Source organism: Arachis hypogaea, chromosome 5, assembly GCF_003086295.3.
Source record: "Arachis hypogaea cultivar Tifrunner chromosome 5, arahy.Tifrunner.gnm2.J5K5, whole genome shotgun sequence".
Taxonomy (NCBI): Eukaryota; Viridiplantae; Streptophyta; class Magnoliopsida; order Fabales; family Fabaceae; genus Arachis; species Arachis hypogaea.
Genome location: NC_092040.1, coordinates 38599958 through 38612643, shown reverse-complemented (window position 1 = coordinate 38612643; position 12686 = coordinate 38599958).

Here is a 12686-nt window from a genome sequence, read left to right as displayed (position 1 = left end):
ATTCATGAACAACAAATTCAAAAGACATATGCACTGTTCAAGCATACATTCAGAAGTCAAAGTAATGCCACCACATCAAAATAATTAATCTATTATAAAATTCAAAATTCATGCAATTCTTCTCTTTTTCAATTAAGAACATTTTTCATTTAAGAAAGGTGATGGATTCATAGGACATTCATAACTTTAAGGCATAGACACTAAGACACTAATGATCATAAGACATAAACATAAGCATACAAATTCGAAAAACAGGAGAATAAAGAACAAGGAGATTAAAGAACAGGTCCACCTTAGTGATGGCGGCTTGTTCTTCCTCTTGAAGATCTTATGGAGTGCTTGAGCTCCTCAATGTCTCTTCCTTGCCTTTGTTGCTCATCTCTCATGATTCTTTGATCTTCTCTAATTTCATGGAGGAGGATGGAATGTTCTTGGTGCTCCACCCTTAGTTGTCCCATGTTGGAACTCAATTCTCCTAGGGAGGTGTTGATTTGCTCCCAATAGTTTTGTGGAGGAAAGTGCATCCCTTAAGGCATCTCAGGGATTCATGGTGAGTGTGATCTCTTGTTTGCTCCATCCTTTTCTTAGTGATGGGCTTGTCCTCATCAATGAGGATGTCTCCCTCTATGTCAATTCCAACTGAATAACAGAGGTGACAAATGAGATGAGGAAAGGCTACCCTTGCCAAGGTAGAGGACTTGTCCGCCACCTTATAAAGTTCTTGGGCTATAACCTCATGAACTTCTACTTCCTCTCCAATCATGATGCTATGAATCATGATGGCCCAGTCTATAGTAACTTCGGACTGGTTGCTAGTGGGAATGATTGAGCGTTGGATAAACTCCAACCATCCCCTAGCCATGGGCTTGAGGTCATGCCTTCTCAGTTGAACCGGCTTCCCTCTTGAATCTCTCTTCCATTGAGCGCCCTCTTCACAAATGTCTATGAGGACTTGGTCCAACCTTTGATCAAAGTTGACCCTTCTAGTGTAAGGGTGTTCATCTCCTTGCATCATGGGCAAGTTGAATGCCAACCTTACATTTTCCAGACTAAAATCTAAGCATTTCTCCCGTACCATTGTAAGCCAATTCTTTGGATCTGGGTTCACACTTTGATCATGGTTCTTGGTGATCCATGCATTGGCATAGAACTCTTGAACCATTAAGATTCTGACTTGTTGAATGGGGTTGGTAAGAACTTTCCAACCTCTTCTTCGGATCTCATGTCGGATCTCCGGATATTCACTCTTTTTGAGTTTGAAAGGGACCTCGGGGATCACCTTCTTCATGGCCACAACTTCATAGAAGTAGTCTTGATGCACCCTTGAGATGATTCTCTCCATCTTCCATGACTCGGATGTGGAAGCTTTTGCCTTCCCTTTCCTCTTTCTAGAGGTTTCTCCGGCCTTAGGTGCCATAAATGGTTATGGAAAAATAAAAAGCAATGCTTTTACCACACCAAACTTAGAAGGTTTGCTCGTCCTCGAGCAAAAGAATGGAGGAGATGGAGGGGGTTTTGTGGTTCGGCCAAGGGGGAGAAGTAGTGTTTAGGTTGTGTGAAAATGAGGTGGTGAAGATGGGTTTATATAGGGGTGGAGAGAGGGGTAGGGTTCGGTCATGTATGGGTGGGTTTGGGAGGGAAAGTGTTTTGAATTTGAATGGTGAGGTAGGTAGGGTTTTATGAAGGATGGATGTGAGTGGTGAAGAGAATGGTAAGATTTGATAGGTGTGGGGTTTTTGGGGAAGAGATGTTGAGGTGATTGGTGAATGGGTGAAGAAGAGAGAGAGTGGTGGGGTAGGTGGGGATCCTGTGGGGCCCACAGATCCTGAGGTGTCAAGGATAAGTCATCCCTGCACCAAGTGGCGAGCAAAATTGCTCTTTCTGCCAATCCTAGCGTTAAACGCCGGGCTGGTGCCCATTTTTGGCGTTTAACGCCAGCTTGGTGCCCATTCCTGGCATTAAACGCCAGTCTGGTGCCCCTTTCTGGCGTTAAACGCCCAAAATGGTGCCAGACTGGGCGTTAAACGCCCATTTACTGCCCTTACTGGCGTTTAATACTGAAGTGTAAGGGTGTTCATACCCTGGGTCGAGCTGTCCGACCCGGGATGTTCGACAGATAAAGCGACCGACCTCTTCAGGTCAGGACAACCCGACCTCTCCTCAAAGAGCTCGGCCAAGTCACAGGAAAGCCCAAACGAAGGGCCCAAATAGAGGAACGCGCCCCAAATCCAAGGGCAGCCCAAGCCCATAGAGATAAAGGCGGTTCCCTTAAAGATGACCTCACTGAAAGATAAAGATAAGATAAGATAACTAACTTATCTTATCCGCAAGAGGCCACATCTCACCATTATAAATACACTGGAGCACCCAGGTATAACTCATACTCTGATTCTACTTAATACCTGCTTAATACCCTTGCTAACTTAAGCATCGGAGTCTCTTGCAGGTACCCCCCACCCTCCGGGGACGAAGGATCAGCACCACCACCAAGTCCAACAAGTCGGAGACACCAGCTCCGGCCGATACCCACCTGTCGGACACGTCGGTTCCGACCAACACAGATGATCTCATCCAAGATCGACCTACAGTTTCAGGTAACCCTCGGAACATTGGCGCCGTTGCCAGGGAACCTGGAAGACATCCCATTGACATGGCAGATGGCCATGACAACGGCCACGATTCAGGTTTGGAAGACAGAACGCCGCATAAAAACGCGGACACAATACTCAAAGATACTCCAGAAACCAATGGAGACAAAAATTCATCAAATCCAGGAGTAATAGAAGCACTTCAAAATCGATTGGAGCAACTCGAGAAAGAAGCCCAACATCGACGTGAAAAGGAAGAAGATCTACGTCGGGAGATAAGGCGGCGCAGAGAACTAGAAGATAAGCTTGTAAAACTCGAAGCCGATCTTAAAACTAAAGCTACTCGATCATCCACAGAAGATAGCTCTCAGAAAGATCAAGATCCATTCACCAGAGAAATTATGAAGACCAAAATTCTAAAAGATTTCAAGCTTCCGGATATGACTTTATATGACGGCACCTCGGACCCCAACCATCATCTCAGCAACTTCAGAAGTAGAATGTACCTCACAGATGCCTCAGATACAGTCCGCTGCAAAGCCTTTCCAACAACTCTCACCAAGACAGCCATTAAATGGTTTGACAACCTACCTCCAAAATCCATCTCGAGTTTCGACGATCTGGCCAAGAAGTTCCTGGCCCGATTCTCCATACAAAAGGACAAAGCCAAACACGCACCTAGCCTACTAGGGATCAAGCAAGGAGATCGGGAGAGCCTTCGCAACTACATGGAAATATTCAACAAAACATGCATTGACATACAAAGTCTACCAACAGAGGCTGCCATTATGGGCCTTATAAATGGACTACGAGAAGGACCATTTAGCCAATCTATATCAAAGAGATACCCTACATCCTTAGACGAAGTACAAGAACGGGCACAAAAATACATCAACATGGAGGAAAACTCTCGACTTGGCTAAACCTCAAGGTTCGACTCTGCCTACCGAGATAAAGAATCCAAGAAAAAGGAAGATTGCTCCGGAGAGAAAATAAAAAAATATCATAACTATACTCCTCTTAGGGTATCCTTGGTAGATGTTTACAAAGAAGTCTGCCATACAGAGAAAATCCCTCCAGCTCGGCCACTTAAAGGAAAAAGAGGAGGAGGAAATCGGAATGAATACTGTGAGTATCACCGACTTCGAGGGCATTCCACCAACGAATGCTTCGACTTGAAAAACGTCATAGAAAAACTAGTAAGAGAAGGAAAGCTAGATCGGTTTTTGGCCAATCGGGATGACGAACCAAGAAAAAGAAGAAGGGATGAGGATATTGGACGATCTGAACGATCACCTCGCACACCGGAAAGACACGTTCACGTAATACACGGCGGATTTGCCGGAGGGGAAATCTCCAAATCATCCCGAAAGTGACACCTCAAAGAAGTATACCACGTCGAAGGAAAAAAGGAAGCCCCAGACATCTCAGCAATCACGTTTACCAAGGAAGATGCATCCGGAATCATCTCGGGACACGACAACCCAATGGTCATTACGATCATACTGGCAAACGCCAACCTTCACCGTACATTAATTGACCAGGAAAGCTCTGCCGACATCTTATTCAAAACTGCCTTCGACAAACTCGGTCTAGACGAAAAAGAGCTAAGAGCATACCCGAACAGCCTGTTCGGACTAGGAGATGCCCCAGTTCAACCGCTGGGATACGTATCACTGCATACAACCTTCGGAAAGGGGAACCAATCCAGAACACTCAAGATAGACTACATCGTGGTTGACGTAAGCTCAGCCTACAATGCCTTAATAGGTCGGACAACGTTAAATCAACTGGCGCAATAGTTTCAACCCCACATCTATGTATGAAATTCCCAACTACGGAAGGGATAGCTACAATAAAGGCAGATCAAAAAATGGCACGTCGCTGTTATAACGAAAGCCTAAACCTCCGAGGTGAAGGAGGAGAGTTCCACACAATCGAGCTCGGTGGAGTTCAGAGGCGAGAAGAATTCCGACCACAACCCGAAGGAGAAGTAGAAAGAATCCAGATCGGAGACACCTCGGATAAAACAACTAATATTGGCACGATCCTGAAGGGATACATAAAGGAATCACTAATACGGTTCCTACGAGATAATGTTGATCTCTTCGCATGGAAAGCTGCCGACATGCCAGGTATTGATCCCGAACTAATGAGCCACAAATTGGCAGTCTATCCAGGATCCCGGCCGGTACAACAAAGACGAAGAAAACTTGGACCAGAACGAGCTCAGGCTGTAGAAGAACAAGTACAAGCGCTACGTGAGGCCGGGTTCATAAGGGAAGTCAAATATCCACTATGGCTAGCAAACGTCGTCTTGGTGAAAAAGTCAAATGGGAAGTGGCGAATGTGCACCGACTACACCGACCTCAACAAAGCCTGCCCAAAAGACCCCTACCCACTCCCAAGCATCGACGCTCTAGTGGATGCTTCATCAGGATATAAGTATCTCTCATTCATGGACGCATATTCAGGGTACAACCAAATCCCCATGTATCCACCAGATCAAGAAAAAACCTCGTTCCTAACACCGAAAGCAAACTACTATTACATCGTGATGCCTTTTGGTCTCAAGAACGCAGGAGCTACTTATCAAAGGCTAATGAATAAAGTTTTCTCAGATCACGTCAGAAAAATCATGGAAGTTTATGTAGACGATATGTTGATAAAGACACAAAGCGAAGATACATTGTTATCCGACCTGACTCAAGTGTTTTACACTATCAAGAAACACAGCATGTGGCTCAATCCCGCAAAATGCACCTTCGCAGTAGAAGCCGGCAAATTCTTGGGCTTCATGCTCACACAAAGGGGGATTGAAGCAAATCCAGACAAGTGTCGAGCCATACTCAACATGAAGAGCCCAACCTGTATCAAAGAAGTACAACAACTCAACGGGAGGTTGGCCGCTCTATCCCGATTCATAGCAGGAGCTGCGATAAGATCTCTTCCCTTCTATGCTACTTTAAGAAAATGAAAAACAGTTCGAATGGACGACAGAATGTGAGCAAGCCTTCCTAGACTTCAAGGAGTTCTTAGGACGGCCACCTATCCTATCTCGGCCACGAGAAGGAGAGCCGCTCATATTATATCTCGCAGTAGGGAGCCGGGCAATAGCCTCAGCACTAGTTAGAGAAGACGAACATGGGCAAAAACCCATCTACTTCATTAGCAAAGCACTACAGGGATCCGAGCTGAACTACCAGAAAATAGAAAAGTTTGCCTACGCTCTGATCCTCACATTCCGGTGGCTTCGCCCATATTTCCAAGCGCATACCATTAAAGTTCGAACCAACCAACTCATAAAATGGATATTGCAGAAAATAGATCTAGCAGGAAGAATCCTACAATGGGCAATCGAGTTGTCCGAATTCGACCTCCAATACGAGGCGCGTACAGTAATCAAATCGCAACACCTGGCCGACTTCATCGCAGAATTTACAGACATCCCGGAAATCCCCATAGAATGGAACATATATGTAGACGGATCCTCGAATAAAACAGGAAGCGGTGCGGGTGTGATAATTGAGAGCAACCAAGGAACTCAACTTGAGCTCTCCCTTAAATTCAGATTCCCGGCCTCAAATAACCAGGCAGAATACGAAGCACTATTAGCTGGTCTGAAGCTGGCTAGGGAGGTTGGAGCTCGGAAACTCAACATCTACAGTGACTCACAAGCCATTACCTCACAAATAACAAGAAGCTACCAAGCCAAAGATCCGACCATGAAAAAATATTTGGATAAAACCAAAGAACAGCTCGGACAACTCGGGGAATATAGGATCCACCACATACCTCGTGAGCAAAATGCCCGAGCTGACGCCCTTTCAAAATTAGCCAGCACCAAACCAGGGGGCAACAACAGAAGCCTCATCCAGGAGGTATTACAGAACCCGTCAATAGCGAAAGAAGAAAGAATCCTAGCCATAATAGGTCGGGATCAAGGATGGATGACCTCCATAATAAACTACCTCAAAACAGAAGAACTCCCTACAGATGAAAAGGAGGCAAAGAGGCTAAAAAGGGAGGCACAGTACTACACTATCATAAACAACACGCTGTACAAAAGAGGGATATCAACACCTTTACTAAAATGCGTACCAACTTCCAACACAAAGGAAGTCTTGGAGGAAGTACACAGTGGCATTTGTGGAAATCATCTCGGAGCGCAAGCTCTCACCAAAAAGATACTCCGGGCGGGATTCTATTGGCCAACTCTACAAAAGGAGGCTACAGAATTTGTAAGGACATGTCCACCATGCCAGAAGCATGCCAACTTTCACATTGCCCCACCAGAAAAGCTCATCAGCGTGACCTCACCCTGGCCATTTGCGAAATGGGGACTCGACCTTCTCGGACCCTTCCCACAGGGATTGGGACAAGTAAAATTCCTCATAGTAGGAGTAGACTATTTCACAAAATGGATCGAGGCAGAACCCCTGGCCAACGCCACCGCTCAAAGAAGTCGAAAATTCCTATATAGGAACATTATTACGAGGTTTGGGGTACCATACTCCATCACCACGGACAACGGTACCCAATTTACAGAGGCAGGCTTCAGAAAATTGGTGGCCGACTTGAACATAAAACACCAGTTCACCTCCGTCGAACATCCCCAAGCCAATGGACAAGCCGAAGCGGCTAACAAAGTCATATTGGCCGGACTAAAGCGGAGGCTACAAGAAGCAAAGGGAGCCTGGGCCGAGGAACTTCCACAAGTCCTATGGGCGTATCGAACAACCCCCCATTCTACTCCAAACGAATCACCATTCCGACTAGCATACGGAGCGGAGGCAATGATTCCAATAGAAATCAAAGAAGGATCTCCCCGAGTAGTCCACTACAATGAACAAGCAAACTCCCAACTTCAGAGAGAAGAGATCAACTTGCTACCCGAAATCCAAGAAAGAGCTCGGATCAGGGAAGAAGCTCTAAAGCGACGAATGGCTTCCAGATATAATCAAAAGGTAGTGCCGAGAAGTTTTGCAGAGAATGATCTCATCCTAATCAGAAATGACATTGGAACAACTCGACCCGGAGAAGGAAAGCTGGCAGCAAACTGGAAAGGACCCTACCAAGTCATTGAAGTACTGGGGAAGGGCTACTACAGACTGTTCGAGCTTGATGGACGAGAGCTTCCTCGATCATGGCAGCCTGCAACCTAAGAAGGTACTACAGTTAGAAAAGGTAAAGGATCTCACTAAATGGATGCGCTCTTTTTCCTGAAAAGGTTTTTTAATGAGGCACCATGTCGAGACCTAAATCATACCCGACTTAAAGGAACAAGAAAATTCCCACATGTATATATTTGCATTTTTTCTTTGAATAAAGTTTATTTAGATATTCTACAAGATTCCAAGACGCATTAATCTGAAGTATTCATCATCCGATTATAAGCAACAGGTCGGCAGAAAGTGAAAAACAAATTCACTGTGCGACCACGATAAAGACAATCGTCCGATAAAGGTGAAAACACGATTCACCCAAAGGATGATCTAAAGACGCCAACCATTTTCTACAAATCGGCAAAGATGAACACAGAATAATGTAAGAAGTTATCGAAAGCAATCCAAAAAAAGAACCTGACGAGGTCTTACAGATAGCTAATATAATAACTTAAAGACTGGCCGACGTTCAGAAGTCGGACCAAGTCAACCCAAGTTATAAGTAAACCCTGGAAAGAGATCTGGCCAACCCTATTAAAGAGGATTATTTTAACTTAGAAGGGCCTGACATAACAAAGTCAGCCCAAAACTAAAAAGTTATACAAGTAGTCCCTGAAAGAGATCTGACAAAGATCCAAGAAAGAGGACTACAAAAAATAACTTAAAGGAGACCGATATAACCAAGTCGGACTCCTACCATTAAAAAGTTATCAAAGTAATCCCTGGAAGAGACCTGACAAAGGTCCAAAAAGAGGATTACAGAAATAACTTAAAGGAGACCGACATAACCAAGTCGGACTCCTATCACTAAAAAAGTTATACAAGTAGTCCCTGAAAGAGATCTGACAAAGATCCAAGAAAGAGGACTACGAAAAATAACTTAAAGGAGACAGATATAACCAAGTCGGACTCCTACCATTAAAAAGTTATCAAAGTAATCCCTGGAAGAGACCTGACAAAGGTCCAAAAAAGAGGATTACAGAAATAACTTAAAGGAGACCGACATAACCAAGTCGGACTCCTATCACTAAAAAAGTTATACAAGTAGTCCCTGAGAGAGATCTGACAAAGATACAAGAAAGAGGACTACGAAAAATAACTTAAAGGAGACCGACATAACCAAATCGGACTCCTGCCACTAAAAAGTTATCAAAGTAATCCCTGGAAGAGACCTGACAAAGGTCTAAAAAGAGGATTACAGAAATAACTTAAAGGGGGACCAACGCAAAAGAACCACCAAGAAACAAGTTGGACCTATAAGTCACAAACTTCAAAGGATCCAAGCTACAAACAATAAAACAAAGCAATCCGAAGAGGTCGAAATACAAGATTTCAAACATCAGTAGAAAACTGAAAAGATACCAAGTCAAAAAACTACCTCTGTTACTCCACAAAAGTTATAAGGCCCGGAAGGCCACCAAAACCTACCGTGAAGGGAAAGCGAGCTACCTTTTGTTTTTCAAAATAAAAAGTTGCTAAACAAGCAACTAGAAAATGTCAATGAAAAGTTTTAAAAAGCCCACAAGCCAGGCCAACTATACATCCAGAAAGAGATCAGCAAACATCTGGAGCCTTCTTGGCAGCGTCAGGACAAGGGGAAGGGGGACGAGTCTGAAGGGGGACGACATCTACGGTTCCATCATCCCGGTTCAGAATCTGGCAATCCGGATCAGATGTAATGGGAGGAACAGAGGAGGTCGACACCTTAAGAGAAGGCACTGGGGGAGGATCAGCCTCATCATCATCCTGGTCATCAGGGACAATCTTACCATCCCTCACGACATTGTCCAGGATGATGAGAGTCAAGTCGGCATCAGGAGCAACAACCCGGAACTGTTCCATCAGGTTCTCGGAGGCAGCAGTTACGCTACCCACAAGGTGACCTTGAAGCTCACCATAATTAACCCGAGCTGTTTCCAAATCTTCCCGAAGATGCATCAATTCCCTATAAGCCGAGACATAGCTATCCTTATGTTTCAATGCCATGTCTTTGGCCAGCTTCAAAGAAGCAGCAAGGGCAATAGAGCTGGCCTTCTCACCCTCCAGCTCTTTCTCCACCTTCGCCAACTTCACCTCCAACTCCTCCTTCAGACCATTGATTCGATCAAATTCTGACTTGGCCTCTTCCATAAAAGATTTTGTGGCATGAATCGGAATCCCCTGAATTGTTCAGAATATAGCGGCACCCATATGAGCCATCTTCACACTACTTTTAGTGATAAAATCCATATGCTGAAGAAGAGAAACATCGTCCATAGAAAGCCCACCATAGGGGGCAATTTGCTGGTCGACAAACTCGATAGCATCAAAATCTGGGGCATCCAGGTAAAGGGCTCGGATGACTTTTGCTTCTTACAAGGAGGGGCACCAGGAGCTGCAGCAGAAGATTGCGGAGGATCGACCAAGCGAACCCAAGGAATAGGAATTGCTTTCCTCGGCCCGGGAGAACTAGGTACAGGAGGTTTAACTGGAACCTGGGAAGATCCCTCTCCGGCCGCCTTGGCCGAAATGTTTAAAGCAGCAGTTGCCTTCTTCGCCTTCTTGAAGGCCTTCATAGAGTCATTATTTTTCGACATCTCTGAAGAACACAAAATCAACCACAAAAGACAAATTACAACATAGAAGAAGAAAAAAGCTCGGAAAGCAAGTATAAAATAAAGCAGACAGTACCCAAAGCAGCCCAAACCAAAGATGGATCACTCAAAAATCTCTTCGTATCCAGATGGGGAGGCTTCCCCCACAAATCTTCAAGAACAACTACAAAGGCCTGCTCAACCTCACTAAGCATTTCCCATATGTAACGCAGCACTCTTACATTCTTTTGCCACTCTAGAGGAAAAGCAGGCTCGTCATTTTCATCAAGAAAAAGGGGCGGGCTCCCTCGACAGCTCGAACTTTAAAGAAGTAGTTCTTGAAGTCCTTAAAGGACTCGTCATACATCGCAAACACTTTATGGCCCTGGGCGGACCGGAAAGAAACCCAAGAAGCCTTCTTTTTTGAAGAACCGCCAGGCTTGGCAGAAACAAACAAATAAAGAAACAGAGTCTGGGAAGGTGTTAGATCTAGTTCACGGCAGAGAAGTTGAAAAATTTTAATAAAACCCCAGGAATTGGGGTGAAGCTGGGATGGAGCTATATTACACGACCACAACAGGTCGGTTTCAAAAGCAGTAAAAGGAAAAGTAACATTCAACTGGCTGAAAAAGTATTCATAGGCATAGAAGAAGGGACGCTCCCTCTCAATGGAAGTCGGAAAGCAAACCCTCTCATCAGAATCAGGAGCAACAAGCTCGTAATCCCCCTCGCGAGCATTGTCACCACAAATCCTATGACGCTTCCTCAGCTCTGTGCAAAATTCAGCATCCACAACGGAAACACACAACAAAACAAGGGAGTCCAGCCAATCGGACATCCCCTCGAGAACTCTGGAAGACATCTCTACAATGTTATTGCGAGAAGACATGAGGCCAACTAAATCCTACAAGTAAGAAAAAAGATAGGGGTTACTACAAATATCTCGGATAGGGAGAAAACAACTCGGTCAATACTTCTCAGATGATGAAACCACGAAAAGGAAAACCCCAAGACTCAAACCAAAGTCCTGGGCATCCTTTGGAGGCAATAACAAAGCAAGGATTCAAGAAATTTCTACAGCTTACGCCCCGGCACTCATCAGAAAGAAATAAAGTCTCAAAGGAAACAAAGGAAACACAAAGTCACCATCTTTCTACAGTCTATCAGCAAAAAGCATTATCAAACATAAAAAATGCCAAGCAAAAAATCACCAAAGACGCAAACTTTTCAGAATCAAGCAAAAATCATCATCAAAGGCGCAACCAGAAGCGACGACAACATGCAAAAGCCCTAAGAAAGATTCAAGCAACGAGAAAAGCAAAAGACTCGCACCAAAAAACGAAGAAAATCCAGAACACGCAAACAATCAGGCATGGTAAAAACAGAAAGATCCCAACTTTCTCTGAGCAAAATTCAAACTTTCTACCGACATATAAAAGAACAGAGGAAGAAAAATCGAACCTGGAGAAATAGAAGAAAAATCTCGAAAGGAGAGCCGAAGAGCAGAAGCAACAAAGCCACCCCTAGAAGCGAAAAACCGCAAAGATAGAAGGAGAAAATCTGGTAATCACCCCTCTTCCACAGAGAGCAATGACAGAACAGACTTGCAGGAAGAAGTTACGAAGAAACAGAAAATGAGAGAGTAAAGGAGAAGTTACGAAGAAAAGCGAAGAAGAGAAACCATTTTTGAGAAAATTCAATAAAAGCTAGGAGAAAACGGGGCAATTAATACCAATTAATGAAGGTACTAAACCTTTACGTTCCCAAAGCAAAGCGCTGATATAAACGCGCGCCTTTAGAGGAAAACGTTCTACATTCAAAAGATTCTACAAAAGAAGAAATCGACAAAATGCTTGAGTTCGGCTTCGTCATGAAAGGACCGAAGTCAAAAACTCGACCTCAACAGAAAGACCGAGCTCAAGCAGGGGCACTGTTCATACCCTGGGTTGAGCTGTCCGACCCGGGATGTTCGACAGACAAAGCGACCGACCTCTTCAGGTCAGGACAACCCGACCTCTCCTCAAAGAGCTCGGCCAAGTCACAGCAAAGCCCAAACGAAGGGCCCAAATAGAGGAACGCGCCCCAAATCCAAGGGCAGCCCAAGCCCATAGAGATAAAGGCAGTTCCCTTAAAGATGACCTCACTGAAAGATAAAGATAAGATAAGATAACTAACTTATCTTATCCGCAAGAGGCCACATCTCACCATTATAAATACACTGGAGCACCCAGGTATAACTCATACTCTGATTCTACTTAATACCTGCTTAATACCCTTGCTAACTTAAGCATCGGTCTCTGCAGGTACCCTCCGGGACGAAGGATCAGCACCACCACCAAGTCCAACAAGTCGGACACACC